The sequence below is a fragment of the Dipteris shenzhenensis genome, chromosome 30 (assembly GCF_047967505.1).
Source record: "Dipteris shenzhenensis isolate YYH24624 ecotype China chromosome 30, Dip_SZ_1.0, whole genome shotgun sequence".
Classification (NCBI taxonomy): Eukaryota; Viridiplantae; Streptophyta; class Polypodiopsida; order Gleicheniales; family Dipteridaceae; genus Dipteris; species Dipteris shenzhenensis.
Genome location: NC_141625.1, coordinates 13,938,460 through 13,956,744, shown reverse-complemented (window position 1 = coordinate 13,956,744; position 18,285 = coordinate 13,938,460). Strand labels below are relative to the sequence as shown.

The following is an 18,285-nucleotide window of genomic DNA, read 5'->3' as shown; positions in this document are numbered from 1 at the left end:
GATCCCTCGACAGAAGTTACGGCAGCAGGCACCTCTGCCTTGGAATCTCTTGATGGAGAGGCATCAGAGCGACACAGGTTATTGAACTTGAATCTTACTTTGGGAGCCACTGGTGATGCGAAGACACCACCCTGGGTGTCTCGACGATTGACCCCTGAACCAAGTATGGAGGCTGCTGAACAGGACTTACTGGAAACTCGACCTGGCGAGGTTATTTTTACTGGGGGTAAGATACCTTTTCAAGCGGATTGTCCTCCACTTCCTCAAAATGATATGTTGGATACCTACTTCGCAACCTCCTCAAGAGATCTATTCACCCATGAGGCCCAGATAGAGGAACAGAGCCAGGAACACAAACGGCTGCTGTATGCATTAAAGCGGAAGCGGTCTCCTGTTTGCATGGAGGAGGAGGACCTCGACCAAATTTTTACACTTCCCTTGCAAGAGACAATCGCTTCCAACAAAAGGTATCCCAAGCTCCAAGCTGTTACCTAGACATCGACACACTGGCTCCAGTGGCAGCTCTCGAGGACCCAGAGCAAGAGGGGATGAAAGCAGCCTTCGAGGAATATGGCGAACTTATTGACATGGCTGACCGAATGACCTATCAGGACAGGTATGCATGGGTTAAAAGGTCCCTTCATATGGCTCAGCGCATTATAGATGACAGCTTCATTCAGATGGGTGCCTCCCTCTTTAATACTACGGGTCAGGTTTGCAAGCTTCTGTCACAGAAGCAACACCTCCGCTTGGAACATGAGAAGCAGGTAGCCAGCATGCATAAAGAATGGGATACAACATTGCAAATGAAAGAAGCGGAGTGGGGAGCAATTCTACAGGCAAGGGAGGCTGCGTGGAAAACTCAGCATGACGAGTTTCAGCAATGTCTTGTAGCAAAGGAGGCAGAGTGGACAGCCACCAAGAAAGTTTTGGAGGACCATCATTCAGCCCAACAAGCTCAAATCCAGCGGGAGCTTGCCGCCCTACATGACAGATACACCTCACTGCTGCGGCGGATAAGCATACTATGGATCAACAGGTGGAGGTGGTGCGGAGTCAAATGAAGCAGATTCGCGAGGCGGAAGACCATCTCCAAGTTTCACATTCCAAGTTGCAGGACAACTTCCATGGGCTGCAAGATGAAAATGCTGCTCTCAAATCTCGATGTGAACATTACAGGTCTGGCTACCACAGGTATAAATCCAAATACGAGGACATCCGCAACCTCATGGACACAGTCAAGGAAGAGGCAAGGACCAGCCCCGGAACATCAGCACACCCACCACACCCACCCCCTCCCCCTCCCTGACTTTCATCCAGCAAGCAGTAGCTCCTGGATCTTTTAGTTCGGCATTTCTTTTTGCGAACTCTGTACATTTGGATTCTCATGTAAATAAGGAATTTGGAGTTGTATGGCCATGAGCCAGTTTTTTTTTTCAGTTTTACAGTTGTAAGGCCATGAGCCCTTTCTTTTCAGTTTTGGGATGTCAACCCCAAGGTCACTTTCTTATTTGTAATTTACACTTAACTTTCTCTCACAAGATCCTAGGTCATTCACCGGGACGGTGAATGATAGTGGCGGGGGATCTGTTGTACTCAAAGTTTATGGCGACCCACCAAGAGTCACACCTGGGTCACGTCATGGTCACCTCAGCAACATGCCAAGTTGTTAGACCTTGGTCATACCTAGTCGCAGCGTGTTCACATGTGTTCACATCTTGGACTTGACATGGACATGACTTGACATGGACATGACTTGGACATGACATGACTTGACATGGCCATGACTTGGACATGACATGACTTGGACATGACATGACTTGGACATGACATGGACTTGACATGGACATGACGGAAGCAATACATGACTGAAGAGTGCCAAACCTCAACCTCGACTCACCATGGTCAAAGTCAATCAGAGGGAAGTATTGGCGCAATGGTACACGGGATACACCTGTTGGTGCACATGGGAAGCAGTCCAACAGTTAAGAGGCATAGGTGGTGCACCAACCCTCTCAACCAACTAGTGTCAGGAGCGCAGGAGAACACATGGAGCACGGGATTCACTGACCCAGGACAGGCTGGAGTATTGCGGAAGCCATCAAGGACAGAGCGGCCCACAAACGGTGGAATGGCTAAGGATGGCTAAGGGTGCAAGAAGACATCCAATAGGAAGAAGATGTGGAGATTGGTAGCGGGGGGTGGAGCAGAGGAGGAGAAGGTGAAGAGGGGGAAAGGGAAAAGGGGGAGGGGGACTTTTCTGGAGGGGCGAGAGGCGGGAGTGAAGGAGTGAGAGGCTAGAGTCAAGAGCTCGCCTCGTGTGTATCTTCTGGGAGTGTATCAGTCATCTTGCTTTCTAATGAGTTATGCTACTTCCCATCTCGGCTCGCTACTCTAAAATCCCTTTTCGTTGTGTTCTCCTCCCCTCCTCTCCCTTCACCTGGTACAACGGACCTGTGTCATGTGGTTGAAGTTCTTTGCTGTTCATGTCGAGGGATGGCTTTCATGATGTTGTTCCGCTTTGGTCTTCTTCTTGCTCACATCACTTCAGCACTTGTACCGCTTGCACATAGTTGACACCATCTACCGCTTGCACATAGTTGACACCATCTACCGCTTGCACATAGTTGACACCATCGACAAGCACTCACCTACGTACTATCAGTGACACTTATGGCACGTCTTACTCGCTTCTCGCACCAGTGGCCCTAGGCCTCCGGTAATACTTCCGGAAGTGTTAGGAAACCCCCCCCTTAGACAGTTTCAGATTTATTTCACAGACCTAATCTTCTCTTCTCACCTGATCTCTTCTGCTCAAACCTCTAATCACCCTAGCTGATACCTTTTATGCCTAGGTTTGTATGTAACCCAGGTTAGTACAAGTCAACTACTGTTAGGTCAAGACATCACGTTCTTACCCCTCCAAAGAAGATTTGTATTCTCATAAATTTTTGAGGAAATATTTTTGATAGAGATGAGTTTTGTCGGTCACTTTCTCGTAATACACCCAACCCAGTGTTCCATGAGAAGTGCATCACTCCCCCTCGACATAGATACATAAGAGTAATCCATAGTATCTCATACTTCCATGAGTCACAATTACTATCTAGGTCACTCAGTATTTCCTGAGAATCTCATTAGGTTTTCCAGTTTTACTATCCAAGAAACTTAAACACAATCTATCTTATTTTAACTTACCTGGCCATACTAGTTGTACAATATACTCAAAATTGCATTCGTGGAATCCTAATGCTCCATTATGTGGCCTCCAATGCCACCACAGACCACACTGTGATACATCATCCAATCATAGAAGCACTGACTTTGTTTGTACCATAACTTATCATAAAGTCAAAGATCGAATGACCTCAAAATACATTTTAAGAAACTAATGTCTCAGCAACAAAGACTCTCTAGCCTTGATCTCACCAATCTCTTTGCCGTCTCCTTTGTCTCACCTCCTTGCAGTGTCGTCTACATCCTATTGAAGAATTCCTCAAATGTCACCTATTTTGCTTTTGCTATGTCGCCGCTCCTTTTTATATCCATCCTAGAGAGATCATGATTTTTGGTGAGAGTTTTACCTAGCACCAATACCTCCTCTATTGGTCTAACTTGAGTATCATGGTGGTCTAATAACCTCAAAGGCACCTTGAAGCTCCATTCTCATTAGCACCTTCCTCATTTCAGATTGACCAAGAACTCCTCCCATAGACTAACTTTCCCGTTGTCATGAAGTGTTAGGGGTTAAGTTCATGTAGGATGTAGAACCTAGAACTCTTGTGACAAATATCTGTTTGAATAGAGTTTTATTGGAAGACTTGCTCTGCATTTGGCTCATATTGGACAAGGATTCTTGTTATTGGGCTTTGTAGGGTTCTACAACTAATTAGTAGTACCTTGTTATAGATCTTTTGCAACCTCTTCACTTGCAGAACTATCATGTTTTACATCTACGTCTGTTTTGTTTGACAACAAGTGTTGGTCAGTATAGAGATCGAAGTCCATCATCTTCTTATAGATCAGCTCTTCCTACAGGACATCTAACCTGAGATTAGAAAGATCGTGTCATCACAGCTCCACCCCTTTAGGTTCTATGACCGCATACTGGTGGCGACCTTGTGACTCCCTCCTATGCAGCTTTGACCTTGGAGTTTTCTAGTTTGTTTCTATGCGTTCAGAAAAAGAGACCTCTATGAGATAAGTTTTGTCCCCAACTCTTATTTCAATTATTCATATCTAGGGTTGACTTGATAATTTGCAGCATCAATGGAGTGAAGTGTGAAATCAAAGGTGCTTCCAAGCATTAGCGAGTGAGAAAGGCATTTATGCTCACTATGTGTTCCTTATTTTCTTCTTACACAAATTGTTAGGTAGAGGAGGCATTGTTGCAAGGCTTACATTCATGAGGGTGTAATCATTGAGGGCAGAGCATTTTTCAACATTATTCAGCTTACAGAGGCTCTCTTTGTCTTTTATAAGATAGTCCTTCTTGCACTCCAAGTCTTCATTAGTTTTTTACGTCTGCTCTTGCTACATACTTGTACTTATGGACTCGTGGATAGTTAAAGGAGATTTGAGATGCTTGAGTTTGTCGATAACAAGCTTGGAGGTTTGACTCATGGATCTACCAATCGTATTTATATGGAGACCGTGGCCCCCGCCACAGCGAGAGGAGATGACCCAACAGACATAGATACGAGATATTTTCGCAACTTACAAGAGAGCCACCTTGGCACCTTGTTATGTGTTTTGACTCTGAGATTGAGTACTGGTTTTTGAGTTTTGAGCTTTGAGCTTAGTATAGTTGAATATCTTTTCTTTTTTTTTTTTGCAAAAAGAGACTTCTATCCAGTCGATCTCTCCGATGGCTACTTTACTAGCCATCTAGCAAGATATCATCTTCACCTTGCGCTCCTTTTGGGTCCCAAAGGCAATGTCGCACTGACTCCTCTGCAGAATGACAACGAGGGCAAGTAGGGTCAGCCCCAAATCATGATCTCCATAGATTCACTACAATCCCTCCATGAATAGAAAGCCAAAAGAAAATAGTAATCTTTCTATTTCTGAGGGATTTTGAGAGCCTCCTTTAGAAGTTCCTATGCAAATCTGAGGTGATGAAGAAGCTGTCCCAATGGGGGGCTCTGGAGGGAATCCAACCCCTACTGCCCAACTGAAATCTCCTGGCATTACCAACCGTGAAACGAAAGAAGGGAATCCCCCTCTCTCGGTGTCCATGATCTATCCACTCCCACTCTTCTGGGTCCCACTATAAGCACCTAATAGGTACACCTCCATATAACCACAATCTCCAGGATCCTAGGGCCAAGAGGAGAGAGTCAGGGTCTAAATACCACTGCAAGCCCGCTCCATGATCCACAAAGCCAGCAATCCTGACAGGCTGAAAGGCAACCTCTAGAAGAATATCATCCGTGGATCTAGAAAGTAGACCCCCATCCCCAACGTCAAAGACAAGTGCATCCTGAAGAGCGATCACCTGAAGAGGAACTACTGTCCTTGAGAAAGCTCCCATTCAAGTGGCAGAAGTAATAGGCATGTCAACTGTCCAGTCCACCGGGATGGCTGCATCTATTTGTTGAATCCTGCATGCTAACCCTCTGAGGTGACTCACAGACTATAGTCTCTGATCCTCAAGTAGCGTGATAAATGCTTTCCAAGTGCCTACTGTGAAGGTGGGGCCTCTCTCCCATCTAGACCCCTGCATGTAATGCGAAGTGCCGCCCAGTGGTCTGCCATGCTCATCAAGAATACTGTCATTCCAAATGACCGGCTATCTATCAATCTCTTCGAGGGTAGAGGGTGGAACCCTGCGAAGTGTATTCCTGAAGCTGCCCCAAGCTTTCAGGATGGCAGCCATGAGAGGAGATGCCGGAGATTTGAGAGGGGCGGAAGTAAAAATCCAGCGAGGGCTGTCCACCCAATCATCTCCCAAGGTAGGTGTGCAAGCCTAAATGCGACCATAAAAGAAGTCCTTCCAAGGTTCCTGCCTAGGCATGAGACTCCTTACCACCACCTTACAAAGCAATGCCCTACATTGCAGGTTTGGGTCAATGATATTAAGGCCCCCTTCACATGTAGGGAGAATAATGATCTCCCAGGCCACCCTCGCTGCAACATCTACCGTGCCATCGAGTCCACTCCATAAAAAATTTCTGATTGCTCTAATGAGCTGAGTGATGCACTCTCTAGACTAGCACCAACAAGAACACACAAACCAGGCGGTGGCCAAGAGAATCTGGTTCACTACCACAACTCTAGATGCAAGGTCAAGTTTGGCTGAACTCCAAAAGAGAAGCTTTTTCCTTATACTCTCCAATACTAGTGTAAACTGCTATGCTGGAGAGATGCCCAACCCTACCTGGCATCCCAAATATATGATAGGAACACCCCTCAGAATCCAGGAGAAGCCAATGTCAACTCTTTAGCCTGGAGTGTCCTCATCGCTGATCCAAAAGCCAAAGGATTTATGCTAGTTGATGTGTGCTCCTGCAGCTGAGCAAAAGATATCCAAGGATGTCCGGAAAGCATCCAATGACTGCGAGGAGGGCTCAATAAAAATGGCAGTGTCATCAGCCAACTTAAAGTCTAGAAGCTCTTGCTCCTGTCTCAAGGGCAACCTCAGCCCATATAAACCAGCCTGAGATCTAAGAAAAATACTCATAGCTTCAGCTACAAAAAGAAAAAGGAAGGGGGTTAAAGGGCATCCCTGACGGACTGATTTGGAAATCTGAAACCTGTCACCCCTTACCCCTCCAATCAAAACCCGGCTGTGGGCTGATATGTAAAGGGAGGCCACCCCTCTAATCCATGCATCTGAAAATCCGAATCGTAGAAGAGTGCCCTCAAGAAAACCCCAATCTACTCTGTCATAGGCTTTCTCAAAGTCCAAGAGTCGAATTGCCAGCCTTTGCCTGCTTTTTTGCATAGCCCACTTTGAGGCTTCCCAGAAGGAAAAGATGTTATCAAATATGCTCTGTCATGCACAAAGCTTGTCTGAGTATCATGGATGAGATCTGGAAGAAGGGGCTGCAATCTGATGCTGATTGCCTTGGCAAGAATTTTGTATAGAGTGCCCAAAAGAGTGATGGGTCTCCAATGGGATACAAAATTCCCATTGCCACCTTTCGGGATAAGGTGTATAAGTCCCTCGGTAAGTGAGTCAGGCATCTCAGCGGAGTCCCAAATGCCCTGCAGGGCTGAAGTAATATGATCACCTATCATATCCCAAAAGGCTATAAAAAAGGATGGAGTAAGACCATCTGAACCAGGGCACTTGCCCTTATGAAGGGCGGAGAGAGCAGTCTTGAATTCTGTGTTGGTAAATCGTGCATCAAGTGAGCATATCATCTCTGGTGTGACCAACACAGGTAAACGCTGCCAAACCGCATCTCTAGTCACATCTCTGGCCTGTGTGTCAGGATCTGCAGAAAGAAGGGAGGCATAAAAATCTGTTGCTAAGTGAATGACAGTATCCGGATGAGACTGCAAAACCCCGTCAGAGTCAATAAGCTGCCTGACACTCTCTCTACTATGTCTAGGACCAAGTGTAGAGAAAAAGTGTTTATTGACTCTTCCTCCCATCTGTATCCAAAAAGTCTCCCGTGCATGGAAGGCATACTCTGCTCTCTAGTCTAGCAATGTCTATAAGTGAGCCTTTGCTGCAGCAAGGCGCTCCTGGATCCAAGCATCTGAGGGTCGTTTCTACTCCTCCCTCTGTAGGGATGTCAATTGCCGGCAGATACCAATCTCCTGCGTGAGTTACTCACCTCGCCTAGTACTAGCGACAAAATGATAAAAGTCGCTGATACTGGCAAGTGCTATGGCCACATGTGAAGGTACGTCCCCCCCCCCCTGCATGTGAGAAACCCAGATCTCCAAGACTGCCTCTATGAGAGTATCATCTGTGTATAAGGCGTTAGGGATCCTGATATAGGAAGATTGTCCTCTCAGATGGGACTACCGGAAAATGGTCGGAGGTGGAAACACCAAGTGCAATGCAAACTGTCCCCCCTCTATCAAGAGCCCATTCATCCACATAGAATCTGTCAATCCGAGCATGGATAGGCATCTGCACCCTACGGTTCGACCACGAAAACAAGAGTGACTGAGACTGAATATGAAATGCATCATCTGACCAAACATCTCTGCCACTGAATCTGAACAAGAAGGCATCCCAAGCTGCTCTCTCAAGGGCGTGAATACCACCTTCTCTTCCCCCTTTCTTATCGGATGGTGCCTCAACCATGTTGAAGTCACCTCCAATAATCCAAGAATCTGCAATGTGAGCCCATGAGAGCAATTCTCTCCAAAAAAGAACACGGTCCCCTCTGTTGTTCGGAGCGTAGAGGTTGAGGAAACCAACTTTACGTCCGTCAACCATAAGCAAAATCCACTGGGCCCTGGAGGGGGTGATGGTACTGTGTCCAATGACTAGAGGGAGGATAGAGTCTGAAAGTGATATGCAAGTACCTCCTCTGGTTCCCAAGGCAGGATGCCAAAACGTCCGGCCTGAAAGCAGCTTACCTAACTTGGAACAATCTCTGGCATCCAGTTTGTGTTCCTGTAGAAAAGGAATGTCTAGGGAACCACCTGACACACCTGGATGAAGGTGATTCCTTATCAGCTGTTTGTGACGGCGATGAGGGATGCTACCCAACCCCTGTATATTCCAACTAGCTATCCTCATCGGCGGGAGGAAGCGGGTTGGAATACCTTACCCGACCTGGTGGCCGAGAAAGAACCCTATACCGGAGTTGACCTCCTGCCATACACACGAGGTCCAAGGGGAGGAAAGTCCACTGGTGAGAGAGAGAAGAATCTCTCAAGGGGGATGCCGATAACTGGCTCTCTGAAAGTGGAGGGTACAAAATCATCATCTGGGAGGTCACAGAGGTCCTCAAGAGCAGAAGAGGAATTCCGCTGAGCCAGTCCTGGGGAAGGGGTCCGAAGGATTCCTACCGAAGCAGGGAAAGAATGTAAGACCCCTTTTCCTATGTCAACAGAAGGAGGCACCTGTGCTACGTCCTGATCAAGAAGTCCTGATCAAGAAGTGTTGTAGACGAGGTGCCAACAACCTGGGCCACTGAAGGAGGCACAACTTGATCCTGTGGTGGAGCGGAAGAAGGCTCCTGAATAATAGGCTCCACGGCGGTAGCCTTCCGAGGCTCTTGAGGGGTAGTCTTCGGAGCAGCGGAAGTATGATCTGAAGTAGAGGGCCTAACCGGGACCAGAACCCACCGGGGGCCAGAGGTAGTGTGGTGTGCAGGAGGGACTCGGGCAGCCCTAGGAGGAGGAGGGGCTCGTGTCTGAGGCGATGCCTGTGGAGCGATAGGTCGTGCTCTTGATCTCTGTCATAACCTAGTACGAGCTGGTTGTTTTTTGGCCTCTTCTTCTTTGGGCAATCTCTGGCGAAGTGCCCGGAGGATCTGCAAATCCTGCACTGGTCCTGACGACCTGCAACCTTAAATCTCTGGCGAAAGAAAGACCCATCGGGTTGCTGTAGCATGATGTGGTCATGTGAAATGTTAGGGTCCTCGATAAAGACCTTAACCCTGGGTACCCCATCCATCCTGACCGCCTCTGCAGCCAACGAAGGCTTGCCAGGAAGAGGGGGGGTCTCTGCTACCACACCAAACCTCTCGCCAATACTGAAAGAAGCTGGTGATAAACTGAAGGTAGACCAGGGAACCTGATGAAGTCAGAGACTCTATGCTTGTCCTCTTCAACTGGGTCAAAGCCCAGTTGAAAGGGAAACAAAAAAATCCTCAAGAGAAATCGAATATGAGAAACCCAGTCTGTAGCAAGTCTCTGGTGACATCCAGGGAATCTAGGCACACCTGACAGAAGCCTCGTCCCAACAAACAAACATCCCTAAGGTGGTGAGCAAGGTCCTGAGGAAGTTCGGCAAGCATCTAATCTCTAGCCTGTGATTTGGAGGGGTGGGAGCCATAGATGCGTGCGAAGAGGGTTGTGGAACACTCATGCTCCAAATCCTTTTGCAACTGCTGTAGCTCGTCTTTTGAGAAAGTGACAGTTCTCGCAGCCGGTGTGTGCAGTAACGGATTGATTGAATGGGTACCCATTCGTCAATCGAGGTGGGAAAGGCCGACTCAAACACAAAAAAAACTCCATCTACTTTCCTGAAGCCCAGGAGACCCCCAAAAGAAAATAGGGGTACACCTGATGAAGGGAGAGGGTGAAAAGAGGGTTGAGCAAGGAGAGGAGGAGTCTGTCAGAAAGGAGAAAGGGAGGGCAGCAAGAGGGAGAGGAAGGGGGCAGGAGGAGGGGAGGAGAGGGGGGGGAGCAGCGAGGAGGGGAGTGGATGGGAGCGTAGAGGAGAGGAGTGGAGGAGCAAAGAAACAGTGCGTGGGTCCCCCCCGCCTCCCCTCCTCCTCTCCCCTTCACTACCCCTTGCACTGCTGCCCCCTCCCTCCCCTCCTTGCTGCCTCCTCCCTCCCCTCCCCCCTACCTGCTGCTCCCCCCCGCCTCCCCTCCCTCTCTCCCCTTCCCTACCCCCCACACTGCTGCAGGCCCCCTTCACGCTGCTGCCAGTCCCTCCCCCCCGCGCTGTTGCCCGCGCAGCCCCCCCCCCCAAAATCTAGGGTGTCCTCACAACAAATCCAAGAGACATTCGATTTATTCCAATTGATATATGCACATGCTGCAATATTAAATAAATCCAAGGCTGTCTCACCCGAGGAGTGGCATTCAAAAAACAATAGTGTCATGTGCAAGTTCACTATCCAAAATCTTGAGAGTGATGCCCTCCGAGTAGAGTTGTGATGGGCTGAACCTCCATCTTACGTGCCTTGGTGTCTCTGCATCATGTGTGGACCGTGCATCTCTTGCTGCATCCCTCCTCGTCGTCTCATCCCACTAACCCATGCTGCGCTCATATCATCTATCTCCTCCTCCTCTACTCTGCCATGTCCAGGGGCAGTCTCGAATGTGTAGAAATCTATGACATGTCGCTGAGCTTAATCTATCTCTGTCTCCCGTGGTACTTCCCCTCTTGTTGTCCACGCAATAGGGGCTCTCTATGTCGTCACATCTTCAGATAGAGGCCAATGCAGACGTAGTTCTGAAAGTGAATCATCCAGGATAGAGGCCTAAAATTGTGCCCCTCCTAAAAGAGAAAGTGGTGCCGTCCTTGGATCTCACAATAAACTGGGCAAGTACACAAGAAATGCTCCTCTGTCTCCACCTCCCTCAATGTGCATAGTCTGCTGATCGGTTGCTCTCTATGCATAGCTATTGCTCTCCCTACCTCAATCCTCAGTCGATGGACGAGACCTGCATCTTTTAGATGGCAATCCTCAAGGCATGTGAGACTCACCTATCCTCGAGATACTAGGGTCTGATAATCACTCCATCCTTCGATACTCTCAAGAAGTGGTCGCGTGGTAGAACTGGATCTTGGTGGGCAAATCTTGTCCCCCCCCAAAAAAAAATTTGGTGACTTATGGAGATGGAGTAGGTCCAACCATATAGTATGGTTGACCTCATCATGTGAGACCAAGGGGTCAAGGGCATCCAAGCTGTTCTAAAAGGGAGGGAGACGGTCCATTTGAATATTGTGGCTGTCGAATCATCTGGATATGCATGTGTACCAGGCCGTGCAAACCCCACTCTCAACTAGTCGTATAGATGACTCTAGTGCTAATCTTGGTACTCTCCCTCTAGGTAAGGCCTAGACCCTGTGAAGATAAGTGACCATCTGGAAGATGGCATCAATCTGTAGTGGTGTCATGGCGAACTCTGCCTATACGATCTGGTGGGGGATTGAGGGCTTACTTTGAATCATCCTGGATCCCGTCATCACCTGTAGCCTCTCGAAAGCACTCAGTCACTGATATGCCACTACCCCAAAAGGGTGTTGCATACATGGCTATCGGTCTCACCAGTGTGTCATGGGTAGTTTTTAACTATAACAGTGGAGTGGTGATTCTCAATGCTTTCAACTTCTTTTGCTATGCAAATGATGAAGAGTACAATATCTTGAAGCTATTATGTGTAATTTCAATTGTGACAGGATGATTCTTAAATGCATGTATACACAATGTTTTCATGGTATTGGTTGGTCACTTATTTTTGAAGATTTTGTTGAGGATCACATTGTGGAGGTTTTTCAACAAGTGGTTATGTATAATAAGTCAGTCTTGGTATACTAAGACTCTGTGGGATCTTGTTTAGATCTTGTTTGGAATATTATTTGGATCTTCGTGTTTCCTTTTTGTATTTCATCATGGTGAAGATTCCAGTGTTTTGAGGAACCCAAGGGAAAGACCCGGAGTCTTATCTTCAGGATTTTGTTCGAAGATGCCGGCTTTCTGGATGGTCCATGAAGGATCAAGTGGAGATTTTGCTTGATTTTCTTGAAGGTGTAGCCTTGAGTTGGCATGAGGCCTTGCCGGACTGTACCAAAGAGGACTGGGACCAAGTGGTGGCTGCAATGAAGTAGAGATTTGGGATAGTGGAGTCACCAAATGCTTTGATATTGCAGTTGGACCGGTTCTATCAAGAAGAGGATGAGATGGTCTCTGCGTTGGCAATCCGATATGAAACTTTATGAACAAAGTATGAAAGGGCAGCTTTGCGAGTTGTGGAATCTGCATCATCAGAAGTGACCCGTATGATTGTACAATCTCCATTGGCTTCCTTGGATAAGTGAAGCTGTGTTGATGAAGTATTGCCCGTGAGTTGTTGAAAATCATAACCTTGGTTTTGCCAAGGTTGACTATCAGGTCTCTCTCTCTCTCTCTCTCTCTCTCTCTCTCTCTGTGCAAAACACCTCTAGGACATGTAGGTGCCTTTGTAAACCTGTTGCTGCTGAGGACAATTGAAGGACTATGTCATCTGCGTACAACAGTATCTGTATCATCAAGTCAGCCAACAATGATCCCTCACCTCCTAGGTAGTCATGAAAGTTGTGATTTGATCAATATACAATGCAAATAGTATCAATGAGAGGGGGCATCCCTACTTCACTGCTATTGTGCTCTCGACCTAATCTGACAAGCCTCCAGAGGCATGCACTCTCCCTTTAAGGAACTTGCACAGACTCATCTCACCCCCCAAATCATGGCTCCGGGGATCTGTGTCTCTTGAAGTCCCCTAATCATGCAAGATCGAGAGAGAGAGAGAGAGAGTTGTATTAACGTCTTGGGAGGCCTCACGGGCCTATGAGACAAAGTACAAACACACACACACACACACTTTTTTTTTGGGTGAAATTTTTGATGCTTTATATTACAGAGTAACTATCCTAAAATGGGATGTGTCAAAACACACAAGAGAAGATCTCTGTATAAGACAAGTATAAGACAAGTATACATCAGAGTCTATGTAATGGTTTTGCAGACAATCATAGAAAGATTGCTGCAAGGAGTGACTGAAAAAAGAGAAAGTTGAGAAAGTAGGATCACCAAAGACTCTATGATTTTTTTCCTTCCATAGAGTCCAAAGTGCCCAGTAGCGAACCCAAGTGAAATATAAATGAAACTCCTATCTATGTGGGTGAAAAAGCCAAAAAAACTTCCCAAAAGTAGCATTTGGAAATCTAGTTCTCAAACGTTGCCCAAGGAAGCCCAAGATATCATGGGTGTGGGAGCAATGCCAAAGAAGATGAGACATTGATTCGTGTGTTTGTTCCCCCAAAATGCATGGGCATTTAAATATTCAGAACATTCTTTCTGGGGTTTTCGTGGAGGATTGAGATGGAAATAGCTCTCACAATGTAATGAATGTACTTCGGTACTTTGTTGTTTTGAATGGAATATATTGCTTTTTTGGTACACATAGAATGTGTAAAACATATGAATCTCCAAAGCTTAAGGCATGGCAACTTGGTAAGTTGATTACTCCACTTATCACCTACATGCATTAAGACCCCAAAGAAGTTCTTGAGACTTTGGAATTTTAAAGTTAATCCTTGAACCAAGCCTTCGAAAGTAGATACATGGGTCATAGGCTAAGGGTAGGTCTAAATGGGAAGATGGAACTCGAGTGATCTCAAGAGACATTAATGAAGGGGTATCCCCCTTCATTCTGAATCTCACGTAGCATTCTCTTTTCACCTTGCATTCATCTTGCCATCTCTCTCCCACCTTGCATGTAGGTTGAAAACAAAAACACGAGGGCGCTCTTCCCCCATTGGAGGGCCAATCAGCATTCAAATTGTGCATGTATTGCAAACATTTGCATTCTCGCAAAGCTGGTTCTTCACATTTGGTATCAGCATAGCACGATCCAGTGCATGGACGCGAAGACAAAGAGAAGAGAAGGATCAAGCGAAGAGGATGGGAGGCGAGCTAGCATGCAGAGAGGACGGCAGCACACACACGTGATAGCTCGCAAGGCTACTCTTTTGCTTGCTTTTCTCGAGCAGCACCAGCCATGGGCACTTATGCTCTCTTGCTTGTTTGCTTCACTCGTTGCTCCATATGATGTTTTTTTCGGGCATCTACATGGTTATATTCCCGGTTGTCCATTTTCTACTCATCTGCTCCATGATTGGCAGCTCCTTTTGGCACATCTGCATTGGTCAGGTGATCCCCCGGATTCCAAAAATACACTCCGTTTGCAGAGTATTCAATAGATCTATGTCTTTGGTCGGTCGTTGGCTCGTCTTAAGTCTAGAAAGGATTATTTTCTACATTGATTGGGTATCTCCATGGTGGATGATGTGGTGGATGATCAAGGTCTAACCCTTTTTATTCCACAGGCCAGAAGGCAATTTTGCTTGGGCATGCATCATAGGCCTATTTGGTGCTCTCTCTACCATGTTGCTTCCATTTCAGCATGTCCCCCATTTATTTACTGAGCATTCTCTCATGGATTGGAGATTTGATCGAGGCATTTCAAGTTATTCTTCCTTCTCTTTTGCGGATCTAATTGCCAATAAATTTTTCCTTCTTCTTCTCCCACATCCATGGATTCAAGAGCGTGGGCTTTTTAATTGGCATCTTGACAAACCTCTTGCTTGGTGGAAGGTTTGTCTTGGCCGTATTTGGAACAGTAAGCTTCCTCTCAGATAGAGGCTTTTATGACGGTGTTTGGTTGGTGGGCTCTTTCTTGGCTACTAGGCGCATAGCTTCCTCGCGTTGTCCATCTTGTTCATGTCCAAGGGAGACAGTCTTGCATCTACTTTGGACTTGCCCGCCGGTTGCCCGTGATTTCCTTCCCAGATTGGGACCTTATCTTCATACTGGATTTTCTCGTGATGCTTTTGGCAAGCTGTTTTGGTTATTTGGTAGATATGCCTCTACATCAAACTATGTTCAGTTTTTTAGTTGGTGTCGTTATTGGGCATTGTGGTCCTTATAGCCCGTAACTCCCAAATTTATGGTCATGGATATTTATCATTTCTTCCGTTCCTCCTTGCATCACTCGCTTAAGATGCGCATTACATGGGAGATCTTCCTGCGGCCCAGCTAGAAGTGTTCTTTCACTATTTTTGGTTTTGTTGTATTCATTCTTCACTAGAGCAGCTATCATGTGTTTTCTTTTCAGCTTCTTCTGGTTTATGAGTAGTATGTATCTCACCTTGAAATGGCTACTATGAATGTACATTCCTCTTAATGAAAGGGGGGAGGGGGGGGGAGCATTTGGTTGCTGGCAACACTACCCTATGGGATTTTCTCCTTTGTCACATTGATGGTAGAGTTAAGGGATGTCCTTTCGTCGCTCGCTTGCTTTCTGGCTGGAAGCACATACTATCTCATCTCAAATGGAATGGTAGGGATATTCTTGCTGGAAACTCTTTGCATGCGGAGAGTCTTCATTTGTCAAAGGTGTTTACTCCTTTGTTGGCATTGTTGGCATTACAGGAACCCTGCCAATCGTATTTTATCTCATCTAAAGGAATTTGCTCCATGGGAGATGTCCTTGATGACGTTGGCATGGTTCTGTCTTTCCTGTAGCAGCAGTTACAGTTTGGCTTAGGACAGCATTACAGGCCTATATGGCATTTATTATCACAGATGCTCCATAACTTTCATCCGGTGCCTCATCTTGAGATTCTAGACCGTCTCAGAGACTGGGCTCTTCTCTCTGATGATCCCTATCGTGCTCGTAGCTAATGTCATGGTTGCATCGTTGTATAAGGTTTTGCTGCCTGCTCCTTGGGTTTCTCTTCATGCATATGACATATACTTCTCGGTCGTGGTGGAAAAGGTTGCAGCAAATTTGGGCTTGCAAACTTCCCCTTCGGTAATAGATTTTTTTTTGGAGACTCTTGTTCGGGGTTCTTCCATTCAGACAAATCTTGGCCCATCGACGCATTGCTCCTGCCACTTGTCGACGGTGTCTGTCCCTATGCTTCATCTTTTTTGGCATTGCCCTAAATTTGTATGTGTGAGAGCATATGTTTATACTATGGTCTACACCCATTGTTGGGCGATGATGACGTCAATGGGGATGTCATAGTAGCTAGCCCCTGCTATGCATGATGGAGTTTATGATTTTCAACCTTATGAATGATTATCATGAGATTGAAACCGCACTATGTGTTGTATTTTTAGAGGATGAGTTTGGGCATGTTCTTGGATTCCTCTAGATATATAAATTGCCCTGAATCTCGGGACTTTTTGTTTTTGCCATATGGCAGCGAGTTCAAGCCCGTTTCCGTAGCACTTGCCTTGGCAAGGTATCTTGGTTGTTTGGTGTTCATCATGTTAGGCAAGGATATGTTCTATTCTTTCAATGGGTTCGTTACTGGCCACTATGGAATCTATGGAAGGAGGGTCTTTGTTGATGATCTGTCCCTGGCAATCCTTCTATGATTGCCTTCATGCGCGGGATCTTCATTATCTTGCTTTCTTGTCATAAAATGACATTTTCTGATGATGTAGCTGGCTCTCTCTTTCTTGGGGACTGTTTTTAATAATATAAAAAGTCACCAAAAGAAAAGCTGCGTGTGTGGTTAGTTTTTTTTTGGGGGGGGGAGGGGTACCGAGTTTACGGTAGGGATAGACAAGGTCACATATCAGAGTATTCACATGACATCAGGGAAACGTACAGAATTAGAGAGAACAAGAGAGAATGGAAGATGAAGATGAACTTGGCAAAATATTGAGAAGAAGAGAAGAGAAGAAAGGACGAAAGACAGATGAATACGGGCAGGAAACATAAGAGAGAGAATGGTAGACAAAAATGAATGTCAAGTTGGAACTACATCCTTTCCTGTTCTATGTATTGCTCTGCTGCCCTAGCTAACCATGCTTAATTTGAGGTATGTGCTCCATACGACTCTCCATGGGTTCAGGTAGAAGTCTTCATTTGTGAAAACATGGGCCTTACCATTTTGTATTCTTTCATTATTGAGGTTTTCTCACCAATCCATTTTGTTGTTATGTAGGTTCTCAGCCAAGAAGGCATGAAATTTCTCATGTGGCCTGCAAATTGGATGATACAGGGTTCATACAAATCTTGTGCTGATGGCTGCATAACGTTATTGTTTTGATTGGGTGTGGGCTGAGCAATATAGAAGATCGGAGAATTCGGTTGACATATTTTCAAATATGTGTGCCAATTTGTACCATGCTAAAATTGTAAATTGTAAAATTGTCAGTTTGTACCATGCTAAAATTGTAAATTTGAACATGAGTGGGAAGAAAGAGTGGTCTCCATAATTCAGGAGATACACAATTGTAAGGGGAACAATTGTGTATCTCCTGAATGGATGTGTTAGAGCTGCATGCAAAGCATGTGAGGCAAAAGGTAGTGAGATGTAAAGGGCCCATGTATATTACGACGGTTAAGGTACAATTTAGCTTCTGGTCAATTCATAAGGCTTGAGGTGGTAGGCCAATGCAAGAAATCATTTTATATTCATGCAAGCATAGAGGCATATGCATTGTTTGTGACTTGAAGAATTGTCTTCTTGATCTAACTGTACAATATTTGTATCCAAATGTAAATCTCCTTGGAAGTTTTGGCTTACAAACTATAGATTTATGCTTTATAAGATAATCATACAGCGGAATCCTCGATGATTATTTCACTAGGTGGCGAGACAAAAGCAGTATGAGATTTCGCTGCCACTAATGTTGTGCAATTTTGACTTTTAAGTAAGGACATTATCTATTAGCATATAACGCCAGGACATTATCTATTAGCATATAACGCCATTGAGTTGGCCAACATATGTTTCAATGTGATGTACACTAATGCACGTTTTAATGATGACCTGACAACACAGGTTTTGTATGATGTTCAACAAGAAGGAAGACTCACAAACAATGAGGTTCACATCAATCCTTCTTG

At 45.8% G+C, this 18,285-nt stretch overlaps 1 protein-coding gene across 1 annotated transcript in view; it reads left to right on the top strand.

The window, feature by feature from the left end:
* LOC147881746 (uncharacterized) overlaps nucleotides 1–17,928 on the top strand; it is a 246,312-nt gene extending 228,384 nt beyond the window's left edge. Inside the window, exon 21 of the mRNA XM_087401787.1 lies at nucleotides 17,378–17,928. The gene's annotated coding sequence lies outside the window, so the exon portion shown is untranslated. The remainder of the gene's footprint in view (nucleotides 1–17,377) is intronic.
* The last annotated feature ends 357 nt before the right edge of the window (nucleotides 17,929–18,285 follow it).